This window comes from Bubalus kerabau, chromosome 20, assembly GCF_029407905.1.
Source record: "Bubalus kerabau isolate K-KA32 ecotype Philippines breed swamp buffalo chromosome 20, PCC_UOA_SB_1v2, whole genome shotgun sequence".
In the NCBI taxonomy this organism is placed as follows: Eukaryota; Metazoa; Chordata; class Mammalia; order Artiodactyla; family Bovidae; genus Bubalus; species Bubalus kerabau.
In genome coordinates, this window is record NC_073643.1 from 38,306,207 (window position 1) to 38,312,574 (window position 6,368).

Genomic DNA, 6,368 nt, shown 5'->3' on the forward strand with positions numbered 1-6,368 from the left:
TCTAATTCTTACTGTTATTGTGAAATTTTTAGATAAGTTAGTAATGTAAAGTGCTTGGAACAGTGCCTGGTACCAACATCTGGTTAAGGAACTTTACCTACCAATATAGGCAAATATTGCACTTCAGCAAACATTGTCTTGTGTTACCTTTGTTTTCCACTGTGGTTCTGAATTCTTTAAGGGGTTCAGAAGGGAAACTGGATCCTCATACTTGGAGTAGACCCCTGAAGCTTCTGGTTCAGGTTTTTCCTTCTATACGATTATTATAGTATTATCTCCTTCTAGGTACTTCCTAAAAATGGTAAGGTCTAGGGAGGTAATGAATTGACATTTGAATAGTTTTAAATTCCCCAACACTTGATGGTTTCTACCATCCTATTGTTAGCTGATGGTCTGTGATTCTTTATCCTGAGCAGAGAGGATCAATGTAAGAACCAAATGTTGGTTGGTGACTCTCCACTGCTTCAGATAACCACAAGGGAAAAGAAAGCCATTTCTTTTGCTATGGCTTTCCTGCCAACAACATTGAAGAAAATGAGACATAATGTGAATACCATATGTCTAAATATATTACTATTCCATTTGGTAATAAAAATATAAGTCTCTCTGGCCTACCATATTTGAAACCCAAATCATTTATTTCTCAGACTCCAATCCTTCCTTTAAATCTTCACACACCTGCAACATGATGACATCCAAAATAAGCATGATTCATTGAAAAATGGGAGATTTCTGTCTAAAAAGAGGCTCTACAAGGAAAAGGGAATTTCTGTGCCTAGAGATTGGAAGTAAAATATACAAATGGGGATAGTGTGGCCATAGATCCCAGCCTCTGTATGTGCTGGGAGAAATTCACAGGGATAAATCAAGTGTTTGAATTACTCAAGTAGAATTATTGTGTTTTTAATTATTATGTCTCAGATGAGAAAGTTTTGGAAAATCACACTGAACTGGTAATTATGCTCTTAGATGCACTACAACCAGTTTCAGTAGCCCACAGAGACCCCTGTACCTCTCAGCTTGAAGGCACTCAGGTTTCCTCTGGGTATCAGACAAGTTCTTGCGTCAGAGCTGTAAGCACGTGGACAAGTCTAAACTAAGGCAGCAAGAAGGGATGATGAGTAGGGAAACCAAGGGCAGGGAAAGTTGTTTTAGCCAACATTGATTTTGTTTCTTTTGAAAAGAGATGATCCCAAGTCAAGAGAACATATATAGTTTGGTCTTGCTTCATCTATTACCCAGCTGACCACCTTTGGGACAAGAATTCCCTCCTCAGAGATTATCTGTATATCCACAGTCCATCTATAGGTTTCCAAGTGTGAACTGACCATGGTTGTGATTTGGTAATTTTTTAGATAGGAAAGTCATAGTATATATTGTGTGCATGCTAAGTCATTTCAGTCGTGTCCGACTCTTTGCGACCCTATGGACTGTAGCCCGCCAGGTTCCTCTGTCCATGAGATTCTCCAGGCAAGAATACTGGGGTGGATTGCCATCCCCCTTTCCAGGAGTTCTTCCCAACCCAGGGATCTAACCCATGTCTCTTAAATCTCCTGCATCTGTAGGCAGGTTCTTTACCACTAGCGCCACCTGGGAAGCCCTGCTGCTGCTAAGTCGCTTCAGTTGTGTCCGACTCTGAGCGACCCCATGGACTGCAGCCTACAGGGCTCCTCCATCCATGGGATTTTCCAGGCAAGAGTACTGGAGTGGGGTGCCATTGCCTTCTCTGTGGGAAGCCCTAGTATACTTTATATGCTGTGAAATTAAAACCCATCCCCTAAATTTGACATCATATTGGTCTGTGACTCATATTGGGAAAGTGTAACACCATCCTCCTCCTCCTTTGCTTTGGAAACCAAATCTATCTTATAGAACTCTGTCAGATTATTAACTAGAATGACACTGTCTTTCGGTCTCAATGCTTCATCTTTTCACCAATTTCCTTTCTGAGATGACCTTCTCCTTTGCTGTCCCCATCTTGCCAAGATCTGGGCAGGTGACACTGAAGTGTTCTCTGCAGGCATCAGGTTCTCAACTAATTCTGAGAGGTTCTTCAGAGGCACCCTCACCACCCTTCTAATAAAATTCCTGTTTTGCTTAACTTAAGTAAAGTTTATTTCTGTTTCTTGTACCCAAACAAGCCCATCTAATATGATAGTAACCAAAATGACATATATATACATACATATATAATGTATATTGCATAATATATAATAGACATTACTAACTATATATGGTATATTTAATGCATATTTTCTATGCATATAATTTATTGAAGACTTATCATACTAGGCATCATTCTAAGCTCTTAACGTGTATTAACTCATTTGTATTTACAAGTTTACAAAGGTATCCCTTCTCTGCCAACACTTCAGTACTTCCATTTTTATTCCCTGCTCTAATTTTTTTCTGTTTTCAGTATACTTCTCTCTTTGCAACACACATTATCATATTCTTATTAGGTTTATTGTGTATCAGTTTTCCTGCCACCCACTAAAATGTAACCTCACGGATATGTCTTAGGTGCCCAGGACAGTCTCTGATGTATGGTAGGGGCTCAATAAATATGTGTTTCATTAATTAAATAATTAATCAATGAGCTCATGTTACCATATGGTTTATTATGAATATTCCTTTCAATCAGCAACCTCCTCCCACCTACCTGGCAGGACCTGCTTAGGTACAATATCTATCTCTTCTGTAAAGTTTTTTAACTTTGGGCTAGATTTTTGCATACGTGCTCTGGTCCAGCAACAGGGGACTAGATCAAATGACCTCCTGAGAGCTGTCTGGCTCTTGACAATCAGATTCAATTCCACTTAAATATTCTAAAAGTAATTTGTGGAGAAATTCTTTTCCTCCTTCTCTCCCCAACTGGAGTGCACATTTATCTAATTATTTTCTTAGGAGGTTGACCTAGCTTTAAAGGAGTCCCATGTCAGCTCTCCTACATTTTCTCTAAGCACTCACTTTATAAAACTAAGAGACTAAAGACTCAGCTCTCTAGGGAATTAAATTTCATTCAAATAAGATTAAGGATTTTTGACTCACAAAAGCAAGGACAATCAGAGGCTAACTAAAATGAGGCAATTGTTCAGCAAACTAATCCAGACATGTTATTCACAAAGAGACTCTCACAATTGGCCAGGGAAGAAAAATGCCTGTGAAAGAATGGGTGGGCTGCACTGAGTTAAGGGAGCCTACTTCCTTCTAAGGCTTAAAGCCCAGTCCCTCACTTCCTAGCTGGTGAATGTGTTTATTTTCTAAATTTAGTCGATTGTAGCCCAAATCCTCCAATTGAACAGGATTAGATTAGAACCTGCTGCTGCTGCTAAGTCGCTTCAGTCGTGTCTGACTCTGTGCGACCCCATAGACGGCAGCCCACCAGGCTCCCTCGTCCCTGGGACTCTCCAGGCAAGAACACTGGAGTGGGTTGCCATTTCCTTCTCCAAAGCATGAAAGTGAAAAGTGAAAGTGAAGTCGCTTAGTCGTATGCGACTCTTAGCGACCCCATGAACTGCAGCCTATCAGGCTCCTCCATCCATGGGATTTTCCAGGCAAGAGTACTGGAGTGCGGCCTTAGATTAGATCTTGAAAGTCAGGCATGCACGGTGGTTAGCTCCTCTATGGAAGCAGTGGATTGGTGATGCGGTGACGTGGTGTCAGGAGTGGAGAAAAAGTGTTGATGTTGGTTTACAGAAGTATGTCTGTCACCCCTAGGTTTAGAACATGGGTTCTTAACCTCTTGTGGGGCATTGACTCTTTCTCAAAATGTTTTTGATTGTGTAAAAATGAGCATAAAATTGCAAAGCAAGCTAATTATATTGAAATGCATTTGTCAAAATATTTTTTTCAAAACAGAGCAGTAATTCATGTATTTATTATATATTAAATATCAGAGCTGCAGTAGGCTTGATAATTACTGTAATTTTAAAGTGATGATGAGTTTAAATTTAGTATCTCTATAGCTACAGTGTGATATGAAAACATATACAATTTATATAAGTGATAAAGTTACAGGTACAGCTAATAATTTTGTGGTTGAGTCTTTGCAGTCATAATTGAAGGAAATGTTGAATTTCAATTAGAAGTTAATGAAAATAGTGTTAGAATTTCTCAGATGCCCCCCACCATCTACCCCAGGTTAAGAACTCCTGGCATCGAGACTAAAGTGCAACAGTCCATGAATCACCACTATTAAATCTTGTACCCAGTGTCATGGGGGAATGCCCACATTTGTGGGCATTTGTTTCAGCTATTACCGAGCTTAAGAAAATGTTCTTTCTGGCTCACATTAACAATGAAAAAGATTAAAAAATGGAAAAACATTACTATCTGCCACATATATTCTGTACCAATGAAAAGATCTCTTTAAACTGGTGGGCAAGGGCCCCAAGTTGCCATAACAGAGTATTAGAACTCTGGCATTAGGGTGCCTAACTTGTTCCCATTTGCTCAAGACTGTCCCTGTTTTAAAATGAGAAGTCAGGCTTTAGGAACCCATTGGTCCCTGGCAAACATGGACGGTTGTTGAGTGCTTTGGAGTCAGAAATAACATAGTAATTTTGATCAACTTGAGAGACAGATAAGTTGTCAGGAATAAGTTGTCTGTTTGTCAGAAAAGACTCTGATGCTGGGAAAGATTGAAGGAATGAGAAGAAAGGGACAGCAGAGGATGAGATGATTGGGTGGCATCACCAGTTCAATGGACATGAGTTTGAGCAACCTCCGGGAGATGAAGGACAGGGAAGCCTGGCTTGCTTGCTCTTTGTGTAGTCACAAAGAGTTGGGCATGACTGAGTGACTGAACCACAACAACAAAAATGTCTTTCTTGAGTCTCAGCATCTTCGTTTCCAAATGAGAATGAGAATATCTTTCCTACAAAGTTGTGATAAATGTTAAATGAGGTTATACATATAAAATGCTTTGCCACGTTATAAGCACTCAAAAACCAGTGACGACTATTATAATTATTGCCACTGCTGTTATTGTAAAGTTAATTCCCTTCCCTTTACCTGACTCCATCCTCTCAAAAGAATCTCACCTTCCTCTCTGCCTACATTGTGTCCAGCCCTCAGACCCCTCCTGAACTCTATTTTTTCATGAAGAATTAATTTGCTAATATCACATGCAGTGATGAAATGGTACATTAGGTTGAACTTTTTGAAACTGGTAGTTTTGTAAGTCAAAAACAGTCAAATAGTGATATCATACAATTGGACCTAATGTGTGTACATACTAGGCATGGGGTGTGACTTACACAAGACTGTCATTTCATAAATGTTGTCCTTTCTTCCTCGATGACTCTGATATTCATGGGCCTCTCCTTAATTCTTCCTCCTATAATTGCCCTAGGTTTTCAAAGAGATTTCAGATTCCATGTCATTATATTATTTTAAATTAAGATGATCTATTAAATGCTTAAGTAAAATGATTTTTTTAACCTTTCATAAAACTGTGTGTAAAAAATTCACAAATCAGAAGAAAAATTCTATAGTTTTGGAACCTTATATTTGCTCTAGATACAGTTGCTATTATGTATCCCTCACTTTTTGGCAATAAATAATATATTGCCTTGCCTTTATCTTATGTGCGTGTGTCTTGAACTTAACCTTGACCATGTTATATTATCTTTTTACAATATCCAGTGTTAGAAAGAAGCACATTAATTACAGATAATTGGAAAGGGGGCTTTAAATATCATCGAAATCAGATGGTAAGTTTACATCAGTAAGGTTTCAAACTCAAAGGAACATCATTAAAAAGAAGGGCCCCAAGTAAATTTCTGGAGCAGCTCTGACCAGGCTGGCAGCCCCTATGCTTGTGTGGTTACTGAACCCTTGAAATATAGTTGGACCAGATTAAGATGTAATATAAATATGAAATACATACTATAACCCAAGAACTTAAACAAATAAAGAACATAAACTATGCTCTTAATAATTTTACATGTTGAAATAAGTTGGATATACTAAATCAAAAATGTAATTAAAATTAACTTCACTTTTTACTTTTAAATGAGACGCCAGAACATTTAAAAATTCATACATAAAATCACCCAAATGCCAGTCAAGAGATGAATGGATAAATTTAATGTGGTATATACATACAATGAAATATTATTCAGCCTTAAAAGGAAGGAAATTCTAATACATGCAGCAGCATGGATGGAACTTTGAAAATATGCTAAGTAAAATAAAAGTGAAAGTGAAGTCGCTCAGTCGTGTCTGACTCTTTGTGACCCCAGGGACTGTGGCCTACCAGGCTCCTCTGTCCATGGGATTCTCCAGGCAAGAATACTGGAGTGGGTTGTCATTTCCTTCTCCAGGGGATCTTCCCAACTCAGGGATCAAACCCAGTTCTCCCG

General features: G+C 38.6%; 1 long non-coding RNA gene across 1 annotated transcript in view; it reads right to left on the reverse strand.

Moving 5' to 3' along the window:
• LOC129635413 (uncharacterized) overlaps positions 1 to 5,849 on the reverse strand; it is a 174,097-nt gene extending 168,248 nt beyond the window's left edge. The window contains exon 1 of the long non-coding RNA XR_008706268.1: positions 5,262 to 5,849. This is a non-coding gene — a long non-coding RNA (uncharacterized LOC129635413). The remainder of the gene's footprint in view (positions 1 to 5,261) is intronic.
• Positions 5,850 to 6,368: the final 519 nt, after the last annotated feature.